A 25,627-nucleotide genomic window follows, 5' to 3' on the forward strand; every position below is an offset into this window, starting at 1 on the left:
TCAGGACTTGTACACAGAACACAGAGCCAGGACCCCTCCTTGGGAACAGGACCTAGGGCCGGGACTCTTCTTTGACACGGACACTAAACATCCTTATCGTGGCATGGCAAGGCTCCGGTCTCACTCTGGCGGTTGAACTGGACAGCGATACAGGTGAGGACACAGGTGAGGTTGAATGCAAGGTAGCAGGTGAAGGTAACAGACGAAGATTAGTGCCAAAGTAACTGCTGAGATAAACTGCCAAAGTAACTGCCAGAGATTCAGATGGGGAGGGGAAGGGAACAGTCCAGCAAGGAATCCTTGGTTTGAGAGGTTTTTATGTGCCAGCCCAAAACGAGAATCAGGTGCCTCAGTTAAGGAACCCAGTGGAACAAGGTAAAACAGGAAAACCCGGAATAAGGATCGATGAACCGGACCGTGAACCGGAATGCGGATTTCACGGACCGGACCATGACAGTTTTTTAATTGTTTTTTTTTTCACCATTCTCTGTAAACTCCAGAGGCTGTTGTTCATGAAAATGCCAGGAGATCAGCAGGTTCTGAAATACTCAAACCACCCCATCTGGCATCAATATTCATTCTCTGGTCAAAGTCACTTAGATCACGTTTCTTCCCCATTCTGATGTTTGGTCTGAACAACAGTTGAACCTCTTGACCATGTCTGCATGGTTTAATGCATTGAGTTGCTGCCACATGATTGGCTGATTGGATATTTGCATGAATGAGCTGGTGTACAGGTGTATGTAATACTTGTAATATACTTACATCCAAAAATAAATGCCAATAGCCAGTGAGTGTTCATCAGTACATATCAGATTATTACCTGGATCTGATCTGGCAACAGTCAGGCAAGGGTGACACTCTCTATACTGTCAATTCCTCCCAGTGCAAGATCTCTAAATGGGGAGAAGGTTCAAACATCAGAGATGCAGAGGGACTTAGGAGTCCCCATGCAAGACCCCCAGAGGGTAAATTTACAGGTTGAGTCTGTGGTAAAGAAGGCAAATACAATGTTGGTATTTATTTCAAAGGGAATAGAATATAAAAGCAAGGAGGTAATTCTGAGAATTTATAAGACACTAGTGAGGCCATATTTGGGATTTTGTCAACAGTTTTGCGACTCATATCTCAGAAAGGATGTGTTGTCATTGGAGAGAGTCGAGAGGAGGTTTACGAGGATGATTCTGGGAGCGAGGGGGTTAACATATGAGGAGCGTTTGGCAGCTTTAGGCCTGTACTCACTGGAATTTAGAAGAATGTGGGGGGAATCTCGTTGAAACCTTCTGAATGTTAAAAGGACTAGATAAGGTGGATGTGGAGAGGATGTTTTCTATGGTGGGGTATCCAGAACTAGAGGGCACAGCCTCAAAATTGAAGGGTGACCCTTTAGAACAGAGGTAAGGAGGATATTTTTAAAGCCCGAGAGTAGTGAATCTGTGGAATGCCCTGCCACAGACTGTGGTGGAGACCAAGTCTGTGTGTGTATTTAAGGCAGAAGTTGATCAGTCAGGGCATCAAAGGATATGCCGAGGAGGCAAGTGTGTGAGGTTGAGTGGGATCCAGAATCAGCCATGATGGAATGGCAGGGCAGACTCAATGGGCTGAACAGCCTAATTCTGCTCCTCTATCTTATAGTCTTATCTCCAATGCCTTTCGTCCCTCTCCATTATGTGAGTGTAGTTCATGTCCTGTTGGTGAGCGTTCAGCACAGTTCCAGTTTGGCAAAGTTGAACCATTTCCTTTTCACATTCTTGACCCTTTATTGCCATGCTCATCTTCTCTCTGTAAATTTCTCCCACATTCACGCAATCTTTTAACGGTTCTGATCTCACAGACAGAGAGAGAAACATGTACCTTTTCACCAGTTAATATTGCATTACTGGGTTTGGGAATTGGTTCTGACTCAGTCTGACTACAGTAATCGGTGCCCAGTAGGTGACAGAACAAATAAGTTCATATTAAAAATCTAGGCATCACTGTCAAAGTTAGGATTTCCAATGCATCCCTCAATGCCTTGAACTGATTGGCATACTTGGCCTTCACGAAAGCTATCAGATTGATGGGTCTGGGGTCACATAAAGACTGGGTCAGATCTGACCAGGTAAGAATGGTAGATTTCTTCTCTGACGGACATCTATGAAACAGTTCTGGTGTTTTGATCAGTGCTTCAGACTATTTTTTTCCTACTGTTGTGTAATTGTCTAACTAATTGTTGGTGTCAGACAGGGTGGTTTCAGTATCTCCAAATCTGTTGATCTCCTGGGATTTTCAGGAACAACTGTCTCTAGAGTCTAGAGAATGGTGTGAAAAACAAAAAAAAACAAAAAAAAAATCTGGTGAGCTGCAGTTCTGTGGGTGAAAATGCCTTGTTAATGAGAGACGTCAGAAGGGAATGGCCAGACTGGTTCAAGCTGACAGGAGGGCGACTGTAACTCAAATAACCACGTGTACAACAGTGGTGTGCAGAAGAGCGTCTCTGAATGCACAACACGTCGAGCCTTGAACTGGATGGGCTACACAAGACCATGGACCTGCATTCAGTGGCTACTTTATTAGGTAGAGGTGGTACCCAATAAAGTGTGCATTTGAACAGAAATACGTACAGGATTGTGGGGAGAAACAGGAGAGAGAGGCTGGTTGGCTTTTCCTGAACAAGCATCTCTGGTGTAGCCCCCTCTCATATTCCACAATCCCACACTGAGAATTACACGTAAGAGCCACAAAGGAAGGAAGTGAGGGAGATAAACACAACAATCTGCAGCTGCTTGAAGTCCAAAGCAACACACCCAAAGTGCTGGATGAACTCAGAAGGTCAGACAGCATCTGCGGAAAGGAATAAAGAGTTGATGTTTTGGGCGGAGACCCTTCATTAGGACTGGACAGGAAGGGGGAAGAAGCTGGAATAAGAAGGTGAGGTAGGATAGGGAGGACACTTGCTTGTTGGTGTACAGCAGCTTCCCAAAAACAATCTGTGGCTCTTTGACCAAGTCAATCTGTGACCTAGCACTTGATTTTGTCACATGATCAGAGGGCTGGAGTTCTAATCAGGTGGGTCTCATTTCTGATCTTGGATTAAAGCATGTCTGACTTGCCATGTTTTTATGCTTATTAAATACTTACCAACAATGGGTTTCAGTGTCTGTAACTGTAGCATTTATTATGTGGATCAGAATGTGTGTCACTGACTTCTGGGAATTGTGTGCAGTAGGGGATCCTGAGGTTCTCAGAGCTGAGTAGGCACTGGTAGCAGTATTACAAATGGAGAGTGTGTGAAAATTATGTAGAAAAAGCATTTTGTCTGTGGTATTTCTCTTTTATTCTGAGTGAACAAGTGTTAACCATAACAATGTTACTGTTACAAACACTGAAAAACTATTGTTGGTAACTATTTAATCAGAATAAGATACTCCCAGTGAACACTTTTGCATTACAAGGCTCCCACCAGTCTGAGTACTGGGTGTATACAAATGCAAATGGCCGTACAGTTTAATAACACCCAGCAATTTATTTCAGAGACCTTTAGGAGGGGGAGTGTGAACAAGTGAAATGGATTGAATAAGTAAAGGTGATAGGGGTGTGTATTTTGGAAGAATGGTGATAGTTGGAATGATATTTTTTTTCTGGTTGTGTGTATGTGTGTGTGTGTGTGTGTGTGTGTGTGTGACGTATTTAATTTCATTACACTCTGATCTACCACATATTGTATATCCTATTGTACTGTGAGTGATAAATATCAAACAATTCCATTCCTGATCAGCAGGAAGGATATCACAACTATTAACCCTTATGGTTGGTTGTCATCTTCCTTCCATTATCTTAAGTAATCTCAACAGCAGTGTCCAGACATGATTTACAGTGCAGTTCATTCTGTAAGATTATTTGCTACATGTAACATTTTTGAAACTGTAACTTGGCTGTGATAGCTTTACTTACTACTGACTGTCCGTTAAGCTGCTGGCGTTTAGGACAGCAATGAAGGTCCTCCGTCCTGGTGGTGTTCAGAGTGTCCTTCATCATGTCAGTACCTCTTTGGTTTTCACGACTGTCAGACATGCAGGTCCCGGGTGGAGACTCAGGAATACCATTGCACTCAGATGTAGAAAGATTTTTCATTGCTGTTTCCGGTACTATTTTGTTTGACCAGTCAGGGTTGTTAGCCCTGAGCTGAACCCCTGAACCTGGAGGACTGGTGGACCTCTCTTAGTCTGACCTCTACCCTTTGACCTGTTTGGCATGGGTGACCCTACCAAGAGCCAAAGCATAAAGCCCTGACTCCGGTCAATATAGCTCTCTGGGTCACTGAGGCACGCAAGCCCCAAACCCAACAGCAAGGTTGTGGTCCTCTTGGAGGTATAGTAACTTTATAATCAGTTAATAGCTTCACCTTTGCTCCCTTCCAACTTTTCCTTTTTGCAGCTCCTCTTCTGATCTTGCCTCACTTCTCCCTCTTCCTGCAGGCTATGGTTCCTTTACGTCACTCCTTTCTGTCTCTTCCTTTAAGCCCATCTCATCACCCCTACTGGGGCATAGGCCGCCAACAGTAGCTCGACAGTCGTTGGTCCAATAGCTGAAGATTCTTCCTGTCCCCGGTGGTGGGACTTTGACCTGCCCGGGTCTTTAGATTTCTGTAGGTATTTTGTAGCTCTGGGTTTTTATGGGATGGGGTTGCTGGCCCCATGTCCAGCCCTCCTCCTTTTGCAGCCGGGTTTGGGACCATCCATGGCGGAGTTACACCACTCCTTTAAATGTCCACAAGAAGCTAGAGGAACTCAGCAGGTGCTGCCTTACGATCCCATATCAGAGCTACAAGGAATGGTGGTGAGGGGGGTGTTTTTGTGTGCTTTCCAGTATCTAGAGAAACTCTTGTGACTAAACGTGCTAAGGCACATAAGTTGGCACACCAAGGTTTCATACATGCCATTTAAGTACTTATTCCTTCATCATCAAGAATTCCTCAAATCAATTATGGCCATGCATTTCTCTGCCACTTGAATTAACCATCCCAGTAGAGGGAATAATCGGCTGGCATTTCACTGGCCATGCAGCACAAACCCTCAAGCTATCCAGTCTCTGTTTAGATATCTCCATCACGTTTTACCGCCATTCTGTCCATATATTTATCTAATTCATTCTTTAGGAAGAGATATTAATTATTGGAAATGGTTGCTTTTGTTTTGCCCATGGATGGGAGGGCTTCATCTGAGATTTAGACTCTCAGAGTCATAGATCCATCTAGCACAGAGAAAGGCCCTTCAGCCCGACCTGACAGTGCCAGCTGCGCTTCCTACCTATGCTAATCCCATTTACCCACTTTACGCCCAGTCCCTCTGCTCCTTTCCAATCCAAGTACCTGTCTAACTGCCTTTTAAATGTCGTTAAATCTGCCTGTACCAATTCCTCTTGCAGTTCATTCAATTATAGTCACCACCCACTGTGGGGAAAAAAGTGCTTGTCAGATCACTCGGAAAGATCAACCTTTCACCTTAAAACTTAACCTGGGGAAGAACTCTATCCTATTTATACTCCCATAAACCTCCATTAGGTCATCGCTCAGCCTCCTACTGAGGGGGCTGGTGAGAATAAACACAACCTACCCAATTTTTCTTTATAAGTAGGCCTTCTATTCCAGACAAGATTTTGGTGAATTTCTTTCTAAAGCTACACAATATTCCAATTGCACTCTGACCAATAGGTTGTATATCGGCAGCATGATATCCCAACTTTAGACTTATACCCTGACCTACGAAGGAAAGCATGCCAAATGCCTTTTTCTCTAACTTTAGTTGCTATTTTCAGGAAGTTATGATCTTAGATCTCAAGAACCTACTGTCCATTGATAATCTCCAAACAATTGATACTAGAACGTACAATCATCACAGCGATATTTGATTCTGCGCTTCCCGCTCCCTGGATTACAAATATTAAATATTAAAAATAGTAAAAATTAGTAAATATTAAAAAATTAAATTATAAATTATAAATAGAAAATAGAAAAATGGGAAGTAAGGTAGTGCAAAAAAACCGAGAGGCAGGTCCGGATAGTTGGAGGGTACGGCCCAGATCGGGGTCAGGATCCGTTCAGCAGTCTTATCACAGTTGGAAAGAAGCTGTTGCCAAATCTGGCTGTATGAGTCTTCAAGCTCTTGAACTTATTCTGTTCTTTAGTCATATTCAAGAGAAATAGTCTTTGTCTGTTTTACATTTTAACAGTTCACCCTTGGATTGCAGTCATGTCCCTCTTCTTCCTTTCCAGTGAAACAGTATAAATAATGAGGACTGATCTTTGCTGTGAAACTCCCTCCACCACCTCGACGTCTCTTTGCAGGTAGGGCTTACAAACTTTATGTTCCAAATGCAAATACATGAATCAACAGTCCGTGGTCAGAATAATGTACAGCAGTATTAAAGCACTTCCACAATCCATCATGCAATGTTTGGCTAGCACGGTTTCTGACAGTTTCCCATTGATTTAAAACCACTGGTTAATAGCCAGATTTCATTCTGCGGTACATTGAGATTAAACTTGTCTCCTCACCACACTGGTACTCTGCTCAGCACTGAGGACGCTGATCCAGGAGTGAGAACGCTCGTGGAATCAAAGCTAAAGGATCATTTTCTAACGAGAGGCAAGTTGTTAACAGCACTCCTTTGCTGGGTGTCTGATATGAATCCCTGCCCTCTCCACTGCTCTGAGCAATTAATTAGAACATAGAAATTTACTGCTCATTACAGGCCCTTTGGCCCACAATGTTATGCCATCCATGTACCCTACTTAGTTGTGCTGGCATTTCTGGGCAGTTCATGAAGCCGCGAACACGGCCGCATTATTTTGCTGTCTTTATGCACGGCGTAGTCTTTGTATTTCCTGTCGTAACGTAGAGTAATTGTTTATGTACTGCAGCCCTTGTTAAGCCCATCTAAGTTCCTCCAGCAGATTGTCTGTTAATTCAGAATCCAGCGTCTATAGTCTCTTGTAGCCAATTGCTGCCAGCCCTGTCCAGAGGATACTGGGAGGGGACTAGACAGCCTCTGGTTCCTCCACTGGGAGAGCCTCTATTTTGGCCAGGCAGTATCTTTTCAGGAGCACTGCAGATATTTAGTTGCAGACTCTGCTGTCAAGTTTTGGATAGCTGCATTAGTTGTTAGTAGACGCATTGAGGGACGGATCTTCCTTTTCTCCCTGTGGTCACGTGGGCTTGGTCCAGGTGCTCTGCTTTTCATGCAGCTCCCGGGGACATGTGGCCTGGTGGGTTAGCTAGACACTGGTATGTGGGTCAGTAGTTGGAGAATCAGAGTGGGGAAAATGGACATGTGAAAGAGCATAGGTTATGGGAAAATCGGTGGGAGATTGGGATTGGAGGCTCCGAGCGACGATATAGACGTGCTGGGTTGAATAAGCAAAGAGGGGAAATCCAGGAGTTACTGACTCTGCACAGGGCAGCGGGGTGATTCCCACCCTGTTATCATGTCACCGGCTGGAACGATTCACACCAGGTTCCCAGGACCCCACAGTAGCAGCACACAGCAGTGGGGAAGACTGGAGCCTGGGCACGACACAGTCTAGGTCAAGCAGTGTCTCTTATAACGTAAGGAAGGATATGTACGTGAGCGTGTGTGTTCCTGTGAAGGACCAGTGGTGTGTGTGTGTTTGTGTGTGTGTGTGTGTGTGTGTGTGTGTTCCTGTGGAAGACCAGTGGTGTGTGTGTGTGTGTGTGTGTGTGTGTGTGTGTGTGTGTGTGTGTTCCAGTGGAGGACCAGTGGTACGTACGTGTGTGTGTGTTCCTGTGGAGGACCAAGAGCCCTATAAGGAATGTGAACTCAGTGGGTCCTGGTATCTTGGTGTCATTGGCAAACACTTTCCTGTTAAAGGTCACCGATTCATCAGCTACACTCTTCCAAGTTTCTTGTTCAACTGGATTAATCCTGCCTTAAAAACCTTCCCGAAATTCTACTTAAGTGCTCCAGTTCTCAGAGTAATTTGCTGTTAATGTTATTGCCCAGTTCTGAGGATTGGTGTCAGCAGCTAATGTTATATGTTACAGGAATTGTACTTTTCCTTACTGTGTGTAAATGGTTGAAGTGGCAGTACTGATGTCAGCCACTGCCAAAGCTGAATGCACTTCCCTCCTGCAATGGGACAAAGTGGAGTGTGAGACGGGCTCTCAGTTTGACCGAATTGCTTGGGGTGACTCTGACTCCTGTTCTGTGTATGGCACTGGTAGAATTCACTGTGACAACACACAATCAGTGAATTACCATAGGGCCATAAACGGAGCAGAGAAATAACCAAATGCCACAATGCCAGCACGCAGACCCCACCTGCTATATGCAAAACCCTTGTGTCGGCGCCAGATCACACCTGGACCATACAAAACACTTCGCAAAGCCGCATTTCAGATTACCTGTTGAAACATCTTTCTCCAACTTGCACCTGTTATAATGCCCAGGTAAAGGGTGCATTGAAATGGGTTTTAATGGAGCTTTCTGCTCTGAAGAGAGAACATCTTCATAAATGTTTGTATGCGTAAAGCTTTTAAAATTTACTCATGAACAATTGACACAATGATGCAAGGCTTCTGCACAAAGTCCCATCTATTTTAATTCCATGGTCTTTATCAAGGGCTTCTGAATGAATTAAGTAAGTAACGCAAGTAGCTATTGATTAACTGGACCGCAGGTTTTCAACTTTGGTCTGTTTCTGGAATCGAATATCCTTGTCCTCACCACCAGTGAGATTACACACTGTGACACTCACAATGCGCTGGAGGAACTCAGCAGGTCAGTCAGCATCAGTTGAAAAGATTAGTCGACGTTTCGGGCCGAAACCCTTCGTCAGGACTGAAGGAAGAACTTTGGGGAGGGTTTGAAGAATGCTGGTAGTTGAAAAAAACAGTAATTTGAAAGACAAAGGGGTGGGGGAGGGGAAGCAGGGAGGTGATTGGCAGGAAAACAATAGTAGAAGAAGGTGGAACTATGAGGGAGGTGATGTGAAATAGGGATAGAGGAAGGGAGCGGGAGGGAATTACCGGAAGTTGGAGAATTCTATGTTCATACCAAGGGGCTGGAGACTACCTAGACGGTATATGAGGTGTTGCTCCTCCAACCTGAGTTTAGCCTCATCATGGCAGTAGAGGAGGCCATGTATGGACATATCTGAATGGGAGTGGGAAGCAGAGTTGAAGTGGGTGGCTGCTGGGAGATCCTGTCTGTTGTGGCGGACAGAGTGGAGGTGCTCGACGAAGCAGTCCCAACAGGGACAGAGTGTTCCTTTGACAACAGCATCTGCAGATTATTTTGTGTTTAAGATTACACACTGTGACATGGCGCTGTGGTGTAGCGATTAACGTAACACTGTTACATCACCAGCAACCCAGGGTCAATCCCACTGCTGTCTGTAAGGAGTTTGTAAGTTTTCCCTGTGACCGTGTGCATTCCCTCTCGGTGCTCTGGTTTTCACCCACGTACAGATTAGCGGGTTAATTGTCCCGTGGGTGTAACCGGGTGATGTGGGCTCACTGGGCCGGAAGGATTTGTTACCATGCTGTCTCTCCACACAAAACTTGAAAAGCAAATGGCACAGGTGGGCCTCTGCCTGTGAATTACCAGCAGCACTGTTGGAGAGATTTTCAATCACCTTCAGTATGAAATCAGAGCAACTTTTTCAAATGTTATTTTTAGCAGATCGTTCCAAAGTGCTGGGCGCTGAGCAGTTTTGCAAAATCAGACTTTCATTCAGTGCCTGGCCATGGCTGCTAACAGCAGAGGAAATTCTAATCTTTCTCTCCAATGTATTTGATCTTTGTTATTAAACATGAGCCTGTCCATTTGAGAAGAAATAGAGAAGGAAAACAACACACAAAGCAGTCTCTGTTTTCAGAAGCTGGGTGTTCAGTCTTGTCAGACAATTCCTCCCTGACAACCCCACCCAACCTCTCCCCCTGTCCCTGACAAAAATACCTGTACTCAGTACAGATGTTGCCCCGTGGACCACAGAAGGCACAGTCTGCGGCCAGACCTAAATTCAAGCAGTTTTCTTACTGCCCACAGAATTGTTGTACATGTAGCCAGGGACTGGAAAATCAATTGCATTGAAGAGGTGGAGTGGTCTGTTCCAATAAGGAGAACCAAAGGCAATGACAGAAAATCCTGCCAAGACCTGGTCGGGCCCACGCCATAGCTACCAATTGACTCAACCCACTGAAAGAGAGAGACCACATTTCTCCACTCTGAGGCATCTGGTAAGTGTTTCTGTTGGAAAAGCATTACCCTGCATAACTTCCCCACGTTAGAAGTAATGAGAAAATACCTCAAAGTTACATTTAGTATAATAACAGCTAAATGCTTCATGTATCCTTCTAGTAGCCTGCATGCATTGATTTAAAAAGGTGTGTATCACCACCCTTTACCTGGAATATTAATGCAACAGTCGATGTTAACTGTTTATCCACTGATAATACTTACAACACTTTTCAATGTCATCTTCCCTTGCTTATCTCCTCTCCTCCACTCCTTATGGAGTTCACCATTCTGGTAAATCAGTCCCATCGGCGCTCCCCAGGGGCTTGTCCAACCACCCTTGACCACTAGGATAGGGAGCAGGCTACTGCTTGCTTGCTATGCTCTAACTGGAATAAGTGCATAGTTGGTAGTTGAAATCAGGCACCCAAGATGGACTTCTCTTCTTTAACCCAGGTATATTGGAGGAAATTGGATAAGTACAAGGATGGGATGGATTATGGAGGGCTGTGGTCCAGGAGTGTGTCAATCAGGCTAGGAAGAGTAATAGTTTGGCATGGACTAGTTGGGTCAGAGGGCCTGTTCTTGCTGTGATGTTCTCAGTAGACAGCCAGCAGTGGTATCCTGTAGTACAGTCCTGCATGTCACATAGGCATTGATTGACATGTGGACGTTGATGGCCTGTAAAAAATGCTGATTTACTGAGTCCACAGAGGAAAGTAACAATGTCCTTAGTAAACCAGTTTCTGATTTAATAAATTTATGTTTCAACAACCTCTTTTAAAGATGAAGATTAGCTTTACTTGTCCCATATACTGTATACCCAACATCGGAGCACAGTGGAATACTTTGCTTTGCCGCAATGACCAACACGGTCCAAAGGATTGTGGTGTGGCAAAGCCCTCAAATGTCACCACACTTGCAACGGCAAAGTTGATGTCCACAACTCATGAACCCGAAACGTGCGTCCTTGGGACGCGGGAGGGAGGTGGAGCAGCTGAAGGAAAGCCACACTGTCGTGGGGAGAACGTACAAATTCCTGACACACAGCAGCAAGAGTTGCTTCCCGACTGGCGACCGCTGTGGTTGTAAAGTGATTGTGCTAACCACTACAGTACCATGAAGCATAATATTGTCTGTTTGAAGTGCTGGTTTGTTCTCGATCCATGGGTATTAAAGTTTTTATTTGTTTGACTCCTCAGTTGAGACAGGTCCATTGAATCCAAGTCCAAAACAGCTGTTTTCTCAAGGAAGATGCGCTGGTGCATGAAGGTGTAGGTTAGGTGAATCCAGCATTAGCAAAACGCCATCAGAGAGACCAAGCCCCTCAGTGCACTGCTACTAAGAAAGCCCAGAATGTAGATAGAGCCTCTCCAAACTTTCCCCACTCTGTTTCTTCGTTACATTGTGAAAGCCTGTAGACCAGTAAACCAAAGGACACACTGGATACACTGTGCATGCACATTCTTCAACACAGCCATTTCATCAGGCCTTGAGAAACCTTCCCACTTCCCTTCATTCTAGCAAAATCAGCTTCATATTGCATTTGCTCTTCAAACTAAATCTCTAAAACTGAATCGCCGGCCGGTGGTGTATTGGCATCTCCTCCAGGCTTTGAGGCAAGTGATCTCAGGTTCAAATCTGGCCGGCTCCCTGCGCACTTCCAATCTATTAAGCGTCGAGTCAACAACTCAGCCTTGTAAAAACCAGGCAAATGCTAAAGAAATGCCACCCGATACACCACAAGGAACAAATAAAAACTTCTTAACAACCGAAGTCCTTTGCTAAGCCCTTCCACGAGAGATTGTTCAGTCCATTGTCTACTGTGAACAGACCAAGGTCTTTCAAGTCAAGAATACCACATATTTAGAAGATATCCAGCCATAGATTTCTGAGCCTGACTTCAGGTTTTGAAAGGAAATTTTGTTTTTGAATTTTGAATAGCTTCTGAACCTTTGCTGTAGAAGTTTCTGGCAAAGATGGGAGAAATTTGCCTTGTGTTGCTCGTGCTGAATCCATAATGAATATAGTTCTGCATCCCTGTGGACACGGTTCTGTTTAATTATTTAGTATTTTAAAGTAAAATCATTCCCCGTGACTAGGGAGTTTGTCTCCATTGGTCTCAGTGGAACTGAACATGCAGAGATAAGTACTGGTGGTTTAGCTGCTGATAAATACTCTTACAGGTGTTCAGCACTGACGACCGCAGACAGATTCCTTACGCAAAGCCTTTGCACATTTGGAAGTTCCCTGATTTTCTGTCGAAGTTCTGTCTCATGTTGAACTTGGCAAATGACAGCAGTCTTGCCCCTGAGCTAGAGAACTATGTGTTCAAGTTTCAGTTGGTAATGATATGAGATTAAATATTTTGCTCTTTGCTTTTTACAAAATTTCCAGACAATTGGAAGGAATTCTTTTTCCTTTTTACAGCCTATGAGAACCTTGCTTAACACGTTATAAATATCCCATGGATCCTCAATTTAGCAGTGGTGGAACACTGATGGCGATCCTGCCTAGAAGGTTGCTGGGAGAGATGGAGGTTGCTACTGGGCTACAGTTCTCAAACTGAGGCTGCAGCAGAATCAGAGTTTACATTTTACATATTTTACATTGTCGTACATGACAGTATAGCCCTGCTTTTGATTTCCCTACTCTAAAAGATGGCACAGAAATTCTGAAAGCAAACGAGGTGGTATCAGTTATTTAATACTGACAAGTAACAAACAAGCCAAGCGTTGTGGGCAATAAATAAAGATAAGAGATTCTACAGACGCTGAAAATCCAGAGCAACACACACAATATTTTGCTTTTTAACCATCTTAGGGCGCTACATAGCGTAGCGGTTAGTGCAACGCTATTACAGCTTGGGGCGTTCTGGAATTCAGAGTTCAATTCCGGCACTGTCTGGAAGGAGTTGGTACATTCTCCCTGTGAAACGTCCAGATTTCCTCAGGGTGCTGTGGTTTCCTCCCACAGTCCAAAGATGTACTGTTGAGTAGGTCATTGTAAACTGCCCTGTGATTAAATTAGAGTTACATTGGTGGGTTGCTAGCAGGACGGCTCATGGGGCTGATAGGGCTTATTCCATGTTGTATCTCTGAATTAAATAAAAATAACTGCAATAAACGAGGTGCTATCAGTTATTTACTATGGACAATCCCATCAAGTAACAAACAAGCCAAGCATCATGGGCAATAAATAAAGATAAGAGATTCTACAGAAGCTGGAAATCCAGAGCAACACACACAATATTTTTCCTTTTTAACTATCTTCCTAATGTCTGCCTGTACGTTGGTTCAGCAAGAATGCTTGAAGAGGCAATGGTGTGATACACATCCTCCACCCCACGACGTTCTTAAGCGGGCTGGAAGTGCAGGTGGCACTTTGGAGAAGGGCTAGGATGGCAGAAATGAAAGGAACATCTCCTTTGCCCATTTTGGCACTAGCACATTTTTGCTTTTGTACATGGCCTTTGAGCAATTATGTGTAGTGCCAATATAGGAAAAGGAAGCACTTCTACCACCATAGTCTGGATTTCAGATTCATTTATTTATCACCTGTACATCGAAACATTCTGTGGAATGCATCATTTGTGTCAATAACCAATGCAAATTGAGGACGTGCCGAGGGCAGTCTGCAAATGTCGCCACACATTCCGGCGCCAACACAGCGTACCCGGGAAGAGAATTCAGCAGCCATGGCAGTGCATTGGGACAAATGTCCCCACTGAGAGAGAGAGAGAGAGAGAGAATGAGGGAAATCTAGAAGCAACCATCAAAGGATAACAGAAGGTCATAGAAAAATGTGGAAAGATTTGAACAATTGGGGGATTGTGGATATATTAGTTTGAGGAGGAAATCGTGTAATAAATTCTGCCAATGTATATTTTACCTCATTATCGTCCCTGCTGTCTGTGGTCCCGGTGATCATGTCGCCTGTACATCTGTGTTCTCACTCTGCTACTGTCTGCTTAATGTTGGTGAGGTACTCCTTGTGTTCCGTGACCTTGCTTTCTCTTCCTCACTGGTAACTGAGCTGCACCACCAATATTGATTTTCTTGTCACGTTCCATTATTTATAATTCCAAACCATCTGCCACCGAGCCGGGCGCCTGGATGACTTCATGGATCTCTTTACCACAGAATTATAGAGCAGGAGTAATCGCAGGAGGACACTCGTCTTGCTGTAGGAGGAGGAGATTGTCTCTGGCTGTTTTTGGCAATGGTAGAACTCACACTGGTGAGATAGAGGGATCCGGTGGTTCTAGACTTGCCAACTACTGCCAGGGAGCAGAACACTTCTTCCTACAGTGAACAAAAACACCTTGACACCACAACTTTGCTGCAGAGTGGGACGGCGAGAGAGCATTGCAACTAGGTTAAACTCAGCATTACTTCCTTGTAGATGAAATTTCGGGGCTGATGTGACAAAGGTGTAGCTGATTAAATTCCAGCTTCTACGAAACAGGTTTAAGGGAGGAAAAGTTGCCTCATGTCGGAAATAACAATCCATTCTAGTGAGGATTCTAGACAATCAAAAAAGTCTGGTGAATCATCAGGTGTGGAGCTGAAACTGACAGGGAGGAATGCACAATGGTAATCGACTACCAAGTCAGAGGGTAATGAGGAGAAAACATGGAGTCACAGAGCACCACAGCACAGAAACAGGCCCTTTGCCCCCAGGCTGTCCGTGCCTAACTAGTAATCTGCCTAGTTTCATCGACTGCATCTGGACCATAGCCCCCCATACCCCTCCCATCCAAATTTCTCTTAAATGTTGAAATTGAATTCACACCCACAACTTCCACTGGCAGCTTATTCCACACTCTCACCACCCTCTGAGTGAGGAAGCTCCCCCTCGTGTTTCCCTTAAACATTTCACCTTTCACCCTTAACCCATGACCTCTAATTCTCATCTCACCCAACCTCGGTGGAAAAAGCTTCCCACTGGCTCTTTATTAATCTTTAAAAACCCTCTTTTGTGTCCTGAATTTTTATGATGATCATGTGTTCTGTGGAAGGAGAATTGGACATTGATTCAATAATAAAGGATTTGAAACAGAGCTTTGGGACAACAATGGGAAAGGAGAATCCTGTCAAAGGGCAGGCACAGGCAAAGGTGGGTCAAGTGATCTCCTGCTGTGCTACGCGATTTTATGACGGAAGTTATGTCACGCAGACGCAGATACTGTACACATGTTCTCCACACTCCCCAGCACGCAGGGAAAGGAGGGACATGGACAAACAAGATTACAGATTTTCTAAATTGGTACTGTGTTGTGCACTTTGGCCCTCGAGGAATGCTCTTTCATTTGGCTGTAATCGTGGATATTATGTACGATTGATTGACAATTGAACTTGAAGATTAAGATTCAAGATTGTTTATTGTCATTGGTCAGTACACAAGAGTAAAGGAGAACAAAATGATTGTTACTCCGGATCTGATGTAGCAAAAAAAAAACACTGATACCTTAAAGAACACAATAATAAAAAACAATAAATATAAATACATAAAATTAGCTTACATACATGGACTGACTATGTCCATAAAGTGATGCCAGGTACAGGAGTGTCTGTACGTAAGGTGAGTGACAAGAAGTGATAAAGTGGTGGTGGTTGGGAGGTGCAGAGGGGTGTGTTAGTGGGTGGAGGTTTTGATTAACCCGATGGCTTGGGGAAGTAACTGTTTTTGAGCCTGGTGGTCCTGGCATGGAGGCTGTGTAGCCTCTTCCCTGGAGGGAGCGGGACAGGCAGTCCGTGAGCAGTGTGGGTGGGATCCTCCATGGCATTTCCGTGTTTCTGGCTCCCTTCTATTCTTGAAGCAACAAGCTGCCCATGACAGGGGCACATAACCAGGATTATAGAAAATACTGTGTAATGTTCATTGGAGATTTGTTCTGTTAATAAATATCCATTGATCCAATTGGCAATTAGTTATAAATTGAACAGAAAATATCTGTCTAACAGGATACCTTGAAGCAAGCCCTACTGTGAATATACAGGCATCAAAACAAACAAGTCAATATTTTCAGTTAAAGCACACACAAGGCACGACATTTCCTTTTTCTGGTAATGCTGATGAACTGTTGTCTCAGGATTTAAAGCTGATCTGTCAAATTGTGATTGTACTTGTGCTTATCACACCACAAAACCCCTTAGCTCTCGATCCCCTCTCTGCTAACTCAGTTCTCACTGTGCTGTGGGCAGAGCTCTCTTGCTATCCAAACATTCTGAGGGATAACTTGGTTATTGAAATATGCATTAAAAAGCCATTCTTCAACCATGTGGAGAATTTTGTACATTCTCCTCAGAGAGACAATCAATATTAAAGGCACTTGAGAATGGCTACTGGTGAATAATTCACTCAGTAGGAAAGTGTTGATAACGTTAGTGAAAGATGAATTCTCTGGCATCTCTGCTGCAAGTTTGTTGAGAACCAATCAACACATTAATCACAGTGAATAATACGGTTGGTATACTGTACCGTGCACCTTAAACTTTTTATATACATTTTGTTTTCAATGTTTATTTTTTGACTTCTATATTAGTGTGTCAGTAGAAGAGAGGTGACACACTAATTGTGTTGGCGCATGGCCAAGTGGTTAAGGCGTTTGTCTAGTGATCTGAAGGTCATGAGTTCGAGCCTTGGCTGAGGCAGCGTGTTGTGTCCTTGAGCAAGGCACTTAATCACACATTGCTCTGTGACGACACCGGTGCCAAGCTGTATGGGTCCTAGTGCCCTTCCCTTGGACAACATCGGTGGTGTGGAGAGGGGAGACTTGCAGCATGGGCAACTGCCGGTCTTCCGTACAACCCTGCCCAGGCCTGGAAACCTTCCTAGGCGCAAATCCATGGTCTCATGAGACTAAGGGATGCCTATATAGAAAACAGCAAATTTTAGATTCCCAAATATTAATTTACCTAAAAATTAAATGTTACAGAGAAATTTCTGTATTTTGTTAAAGAAAGTTAACAAAATTTGAAAGAAGTTTCAAATTAAAAACTTGATTACTTTGTGGGTATATAAACCCAGTGCATAGTTAAACAAAGCTAACAAACAGGATGCTAATGATCAATGACATTATGAGTTGAATGAACTAAACTGATTAACAGAAATAGAAACAGGTATAGATGGAATCAGACTGGGCGAAGGACAACCAAGCTAATAGGTGAGGGGGTGGCAGACATGACAGTTTAATCTTAAAATCAGCAATTCCTACACCATGACAAGAGTGAGCACAAGGCGGTCATTCTGCATCAGCCAGATCTCGCCTTGCTCAGCCCGATCTAATCAACTAAACATTTTCTCCACATGCATACGTACCCCCACCCCCAGCAGAAATTTCACGGCAGACAGGAGCTTCAAGATGTGCTGTCCAACCTCTTCTGAAGAAGTACAAAGAAACAAGCAGTGTTGAGGATCAGAAACGCAGTGGTTGGCCACGGAATTTGAGAGACACATCAAACTAACGTCCCTCCTAAACTGGATGAAGTCCAGCACTGCTGTGAAAAGCCACTGGAAGTGACATAGACACCTCCGCAGTCTGGAGGAGTCTTGTCAGAAGTGGTCTTCATGGAAGAGTTGCTGCCAAAAAGCCATTCCTCCGAAGTGGAGACAAAGCCAAGAGACTCACCTACACACAAAAACGCCAGGACTGGGGGTCTGAACACTGGCAACAAGTGCTCTGGACTGACGAGTTAAAATGTGAAATTTTTGGCTCAAGCAGGAGGCAGGAGGAAGAGCAGCAGAGTGCTACACGGATGAGTGTCTGCAACCAATAGTGAAGCACGACAGGGCTTTCCTGTGGCTCCAGGGCGGTATTTCTGCTGAGAAGTACAAGCGGATTCTCATCCATCACATAATACCATCAGGGAGGCGTCTGATCAGTCCCAGCTTCATTCTACAGCAAGACAATGACTCGAAACACATGGCTAAGGTCATCATGAACTTCAGTGAAAAAGAAGAGCAGGAGTTCTGTAACAAATGGTATGGCGTCCACCGAGTCCTGATCTCAACATCATCAAGGCTGTCTGGGATGATACGGAGAGACAGAAGCAAACAAGACAGCCAAAGTCTGTAGAAGAATTGTGGCAAGTTCTCCAAGATGCTTGGAACAACCTACCAGCTGATTTTCTTATAAAACTGCATGACAGTTTACCTAAGAGAATTGATGCAGTTTTAAAAGCGGGGGGGGGGGGGGGTCACACCAAATATTGATTTCATTTCATTTGTTACTGTTCACTGCTCTTTATAGTAAATTTGTTGATATTTCAAAACTTTTCAGTTCATTATTTTTGAAAGCTTCTTCACTTTACAGAGTTATTTTTTATGTGTCTGAGACTTTTGCACAGAACTGTACATGTCCTTGTTTATATATTATGAACAGTTAAGACCATAAGACAAAAGAGCAGAAGTCGGCCATTCAGCCCATCGAGTCTGCTCCACCATTTTATCAAGAGCTGATCCATTCTCCCATTTAGTCCCACTCCCCCACCTTCAACCTAACCTTTGATGCCCTGGCTACTCAGATACCTATCAACCTCTGCCTTAAATACACCCAATGACTTGGCCTCCACTGCTGCCCGTGGCAACAAATTCCACAGATTCACATTACGACGTCTCATGTTTAATAATTTGGACTTACATAGAGTGTGTATGTGGCGTGTTTGTGTGTGTGCGGAAAATGTTTAGTTAATTAGATGGGACTGAGTTTTCCTGACTTTTGCCTTTCTGGGACTATTATTCACGTGTTTGGTCTTTCAAAACAATAGACGATTGGCAATGTAACTGTAAAAGAGCAAAATAAAACTCTGTAGGTTCCAGAAATCAGAAATAAAAACAAAAAATACTAGGAATGTTCATTAGGACAGTGAACAAGTAATGAAAGGTCATTAGCCTGAAAAGTTAACTCTGCTTCTCTCTTCACAGATGCTGCCTGACTTGTTGAGTGTCTGCTTTTATTCTCACAAGCACGGCGATAGGCACGTAAGCTGACTGGTGGAAAGCTGAGCTCCACGCTGTGAGTGTACCGTTGCCCCCAGTTGCTTAAACAGTGACTGTATAAACGACCCAAATGTGGTCCTGTGAGAGACCGGACAGGATTCCGGTCCATGGCCGATAATCAGTGACTGCATGCGCAGGTCCCCAAAGGCATCCTCCACCCTGCACACTCCACCATGTAAGCTGCACATCATTACCAAGCTGCCTTGTGCCTGAGCCCCTGTAGGCTTTTGGGGTGGGGTGGGGGGGGGGGAGGTGGAGGGATTTAATGGCAGCCAGGACATGCATCTTAACAAGAAGCCAGAATTCAGCAAAAGAATATAACATCAACAGGCGGGGCTCATGCAGTCAGGTAAATGATGCCAAGAGGGTTGTGCAGCTTTTTTGTTGTGTCTACACAAGGGAAAGATGGATATAATTTTATCATTGGGGTTGGTGCTGCTTGGTGTTGCCAGGTAAAGAAGATTAGCCGTGATCATATAGAGTTGTGGAGCATGGACAAGGGGCTGAATGGCGTTCTTGTTTCCAGTTCTCAGGCCACTGTGCAGATTCAATTGAACTGCGAGGCTGTACATCAACATGCAAATGCAAGAGATTCTGAAGATGCTGGAAATCCAGAGCAAAATACACAATATGCTGCAGGAACCCAGGCAGCATCTATGCAGAGGAATAAATAGTCGATGCTTTGGGCTGAGACCCTTCACCTGGTCTCCCGGCTTCAAACCTAACCCACTTGTTCCAGCTATTCCTTTTGCTGCTGGGAGTAGTGTTCTCTGCTCTTTGCTCTCTGCCGGTGCCCAATCTGTTCTTGTGGCTTCTGGGTATTTTTCACTCTTGGCCTAGCTGGCTCCTTCCTGCTTGTTCCTAAAAGCATGCTCTTTGGTTCTGAACCCAAAAAGTTCAGATTCAGATTAAGTCCTGATGAAGGATCTTGGTCCAAGATGTTGACTGTTTATTCATTTCCATAGATGCCACCTGACCTGCTGAGTTCCTCCAGCATTTTGTGAGTGTTACTCTTAGTTCTGGTGAATGATCTGTCCTTTGCTTCTTTGATTGCAGTGTCCTTCAGAACTCTTCCTCCACTGTACAGTAGACTGACTCTCACTGCTCTTCTTCCTCATCGTATGGACTCCTTGAACTAGCCTATTTCAGTATTCCTTGGATCCCTGGAGTCACTGTTCTTTATCCCTGATTTCCTCTCTTGCTCCACTGCTGGATGCCAGATCCTCCAGGAATACTGCTGATATCTGAGGACACTCTGCCCCATACAGCCTCTTGTTTTGATCTCTACTGCCTCTGGATTGTGTTACACTGACTCAGCTCTGAGCTTTTCTTACCTGTCCCTCAAAGAGCTGCTGATTTAACTCTCTCTTCAGGGCTCTCTCGATCAGGGCACTTGTTCTATCTATGAATCAGTTTCATCGAATTTAAATGTTAGTTTTGATTATTTCATATTGTCTTTTCTCTTTGCTGTTCATAGTTGGGATTGGGGTCATGGGTTCTTTGTGATGCCTTTTTAACCTTTAGTCTCTCCAAGACAATGGTCATTGCATTTCCAGATCTCAGTAGATCTCCTTTTTCCCAATCTCACATCAGATCTTTCTCTCTCGTGTGTCTCCCAGCATTCCCGACCTGCTGAGTTCTTCCGCATTTTGTGTGTGTTGCCTTGGACTTCCAACATTCCATGTTTATACTTGGCAGCTGGTCATTTTTTTCCCACTTTTCACCTCTTGGGTACTTAGGCCATTCTAACTGTACAACTCAACTGTTTTCCAACTCATCAAGAGCTCCTCTCTCTAGATTGCACCAAATTATCAGAGTTCCATGGCTTTATCCATAGGTATGGACATCAACAAACCCTTCCTTACATCTCTCACCTCATATTTTCTTTTTCCAAACTCTCTTCCTTTTAGTTGGAATAGAACTTTACTCCAAGTTACCTGGAAAATCATTTTTCGGCTGCCTGCTGTCTGGTTTCAGATGTTGGGTCTCAAATTTACTACAAGCTTACATAGTCATAGTAGTCATACTTTATTGATCCCAGGGGAAATTGGTTTTCGTTACAGTTGCACCATAAATAATAAATAGTAATAGAACCATAAAAAGTTAAATAGTAATATGTAAATTATGCCAGTAAATTATGAAATAAGTCCAGGACCAGCCTATTGGCTCAGGGTGTCTGACCCTCCAAGAGAGGAGTTGTAAAGTTTGATGGCCACAGGCAGGAATGACTTCCTATGACGCTCTGTGTTGCATCTCGGTGGAATGAGTCTCTGGCTGAATGTACTCCTGTGCCCACCCAGTACATTATGTAGTGGATGGGAGACATTGTCCAAGATGGCATGCAACTTAGACAGCATCCTCTTTTCAGACACCACCATCAGAGAGTCCAGTTCCATCCTCACAACATCACTGGCCTTACGAATGAGTTTGTTGATTCTGTTGGTGTTTGCTACCCTCAGCCTGCTGCCCCAGCACACAGCAGCAAACGTGATAGCACTGGCCACCACAGACTCATAGAATGTCCTCAGCATCATCTGGCAGATGTTAAAGGACCTCAGTCTCCTCAGGAAATAGAGACGGCTCTGACCCTTCTTGTAGACAGCCTCAGTGTTCTTTGACCAGTCCAGTTTATTGTCAATTTGTATCCCCAGGTATTTGTAATCCTCCACCATGTCCACACTGACCCCCTGGATGGAAAATGGGGTCACCGGTACCTTAGCTCTCCTCAGGTCTACCACCAGCTCCTTAGTCTTTTTCACATTAAGCTGCAGATAATTCTGCTCACACCATGTGACAAAGTTACTGCCTTCATGCTCAAACCTTCCAGTGAATATTTCAACTCTCCTCAATCAGATATTGTGTGATTTCTCACTTTCCCTCATGGTTCCAGCCTTGGTCGTCATCTCATCTCTACATAGTTCTCCAGTGACAGTGTGGAGAATCAGGTGTGACCCAAACGAGCCGCAACAGAGACCGTTAACCGACACAATAATAGTAACAACATCTGTTGGAGATGGTTTTCCTTTGAGCTTCACAGAGGTGTAATCAGACACAAATATACATTTATTCAATGGAGTAGATAATAGAATAATAGGAGCAGAATTAGGCCATTTGGCCCATCGAGTCTGCTCTACTGTTTCATCATGGCTGATCCATTTTCCCTCTCAGCCCCAGTCTCCTGCCTTCTCCCCTTATCCCTTCATGCCCCAACCAATCAATAATCTATCAACCTCTGCCGTAAATGTACCCAACGACTTGGCCTCCACAGCTGCCTGTCACAACAAATTCCACAGATTCACTGCTCTCTAGCTAAAGAATTCCTTCCCATTCCTGTTCTAAAAGGATGTCCCTCTATTCTGAGGCTGTGTCCTCTAGTCTTAGACTCCCCCATCCTGGGAAACATCCTCTCCACGTCTACTTTATCAAGACCTTTCAACATTCAATAGGTTTCAATGAGGTCACCCCTCATTCTTCTAAATTCCAGTGAGTAGAGGCCCAGAGCCATCAAATGCTCTGGTTGGACCTAATTGGAAAACAGTTCTAAAAGAGGAGAGAAATCATTTTATAGAGCCCAAGCAGCTGAAGACCAATAGTAAGATCAAGAGAAATGGATATGGAAGTGTCAACATACAAAAAATCAGGAGGTCAGGCAGCATCTATGGAGGGAAATAAACAGTTGACGTTTCGGGCTGAGACCCTTTGAAGTGGGAGAGCAATAGAGATCACAGTGAGGGAGGTTCTCACCGAACTCCCGTCAGAGAGAAGATTTAAACTTCTTCAGGGTAGGCATCCCTCGAAGGGACTTCGCAGAGAAGCAGCAAATGATAAACACAAGAGGTTCTGCAGATGTTGGAAACCCAGAGTGAAACACACAAAATGCTGGAGGAACTCAGGAAAAACAGGCAGCAAATATAGAAAGGAATAACCAATCAATGTTTCAGGTCCTGATCCTGTAGGAATAGCAAGGAATGGGGATTTATAAGACATTGGTCATTGTCTCTTGAAATGTACGATCCAGTGATGATGTCAAAGTGCATCCATGAGCTGATTGGCCTTTCTTATCTAATTTCTGTCTTCGTTTAAAAGCAGGAAAGCAGCAACCATGCAGCACCAGTGCAGAAATAGTTCATGGAAAAAGAGTTAGTGTTCACAGTCAACCTGGGACCTTGAAACGTGGCTAGCTGCTTAGCACTGGGGAGACTGAAAGCCCTTAATGGTATCTGTACCATCTGGGTGGATAGCTGTTCAATATCAAATGCATTTATAGACTTAATCAGCACGACGTGACAGACGCATAAACAAGAAGAGTGAACATTGTGCTCAGCATGATGGGGTTACATAGGAAGGTAATAACTGGAGCCAGATCTGACTGGGAAAGCACAATCATCTCATTCATTCTCGATCCATTGCTCCAGAAGGGAGATGGGTTAATACGACATAGAGAACGGGGAAGTAGAGTGGGTGATTGACTTTGGGATTGAGAGAGGGATATGTAACATAATGATGGTATGAAGAAATCTGAATGAACGTGAGGTATGAATCAGGAAATGAGAAAGACACAAACAGCCTCCTCAGCAAATTATCAGGTAGCAGGGTATCTGTGAAAAGCTGGTTTAATATAGATGCCAAAGCCAAGGGACTGAATGACCCCCTTTTCCTAAACTTCCTAACAGACAGCTATTCAAATCAAATGTTTAATTCATGTCCATTTGTGCTTGCAGATAACCTCCAGGAGTGTACTGCTGAAACACCTCATTCCAGGCTGGAGTGGATATGTGGACTGGTTGGTATGTCAATGAAAATGGAAGGGGACAGTGGTCTTGTATGGTGGAAGCCTTGCAGGCTGGAATTAAGATCTGCCGATCAAGGAATACTCTAGTAGTCTCGGAAGGAACTAGGTATCATGGCTAGTGGTGGAACTGACGTAGGAAAGGCGAGGCAGAGAGGCAGCTGTTGGAGACAGAGCAGCCTCGAGGGGACTTAAACACCATTCCCAATCCTATTACATTCTTAAAATGTTTTCTGCTGGGTGAATGGGCTACTCCTTGTGATACTAAAGGATCATTTTCAGCTCCAGTTGGCTGATCTCTGCTGTAGGTGGTCTTAAAAAGTCTCACCAGGCAACCTGCCAGAATTCCTGGTTTTAATCAGCTTCCCAGAGTGAGGAGATGTCAGAGCGGGATTAATTCACTCTTCCCACAGTCTGATGACATTTGCACTCTTGCCGACTCATTCAGAACAGGCTTGTAAACAAGTCAACACCTTCAACGCAGGAGACTGGAGTGCTCCTTTCCAGTGACTGACATTGAGATTGTCAAGTTGACGCTGGATTTCAAAGACAGTCAATACTGAGAACAGGCCATAGGAGATTACACTTTTTCGATGATTTTTATTTCGCAGAACTACACAGACTCTTTAAACAGCTTCCTTTGTTTTTCAGTTCCAGGTCAAAAACTGCTTTTGCCTGACAACTCAATCATTGACTGGGTGTGGTCCAGAGGCAGTCGCGGCTGCTGTGACTGAACATTGACTACAGGCCAGGCGTTCCATTCTGGTTTTGTTTGGAGATGTTATTACACAGCAAGACTTTGAGGGCAAACCAGTGAGATTTGGAGCTCAGTACCATGGTCTCCTCAGGACCATGTTGATTCTCGATGCCACTGTCCCAGCGAAGGAGCATCACAGAACACGTGCAGGAAAGAAATCATGACAGCATTTAAAAGTTTATTTTATTTAGAGATAGAGCTCTTCTGATCCCTGAAGCCATACCGCTCAGCAACCCCTGACAGCCCCTCGGTTAACTCTCGTCTAATCACAGGACAATTTACAATGACCAATTAATCCACTAACCAGTACGCCTTTGGACTGAGGGAGGAAACCAGGGCACCTGGAGAAAGCCCGGGTATTCCATGGGGAGGACGTACAGACGCCTTACAGAGGACGCTGGGAATGAACTCCCAACTACAACGTCCTGAGCTGTAATAATGTCATGCTAACCACTACACTACCATGGCACACATCTAGTGGGGCTATAGGATAGAACTTAGCTGAGATCACGTTACCATGGTAGGTCTCCAATAGTGGGTGGGAATTAGAGAGACACGCAAGTAAACAAATTTCATAAAGGTGTGAGGACAATAGGGCTACAGCAGTGGGTGGGTCAGTGGGGGTAGTGGTTAATGACAAGGATGACAAAGACTGCCTTAGTGTAGGGGGTTGTGCTAGATAGGGTGGAAATTGTTAAGTGCATCCAAGAAAGTTCTGTGAGACAATATGTAGAGAGTTGGACTTGGAACCAGGCAGGGCTGGATCTCATCTTGGGAAATAAAACCAGGCAAATGCTGGAAGAGTTGGTGGGGGCGACCTTTGGGTAGAGTGACCATAATTC

General features: G+C 44.3%; 1 long non-coding RNA gene across 1 annotated transcript; it reads left to right on the plus strand.

Moving 5' to 3' along the window:
• The first annotated feature begins 19,378 nt into the window (after positions 1-19,378).
• LOC134359582 (uncharacterized) lies at positions 19,379-24,806 on the plus strand. The gene is made up of 3 exons (XR_010021147.1): positions 19,379-19,414; positions 23,961-24,026; positions 24,680-24,806. It is a non-coding gene; the product is annotated as an uncharacterized LOC134359582 (long non-coding RNA).
• The last annotated feature ends 821 nt before the right edge of the window (positions 24,807-25,627 follow it).

The sequence above is a fragment of the Mobula hypostoma genome, chromosome 20, assembly GCF_963921235.1.
Source record: "Mobula hypostoma chromosome 20, sMobHyp1.1, whole genome shotgun sequence".
Classification (NCBI taxonomy): domain Eukaryota; kingdom Metazoa; phylum Chordata; class Chondrichthyes; order Myliobatiformes; family Myliobatidae; genus Mobula; species Mobula hypostoma.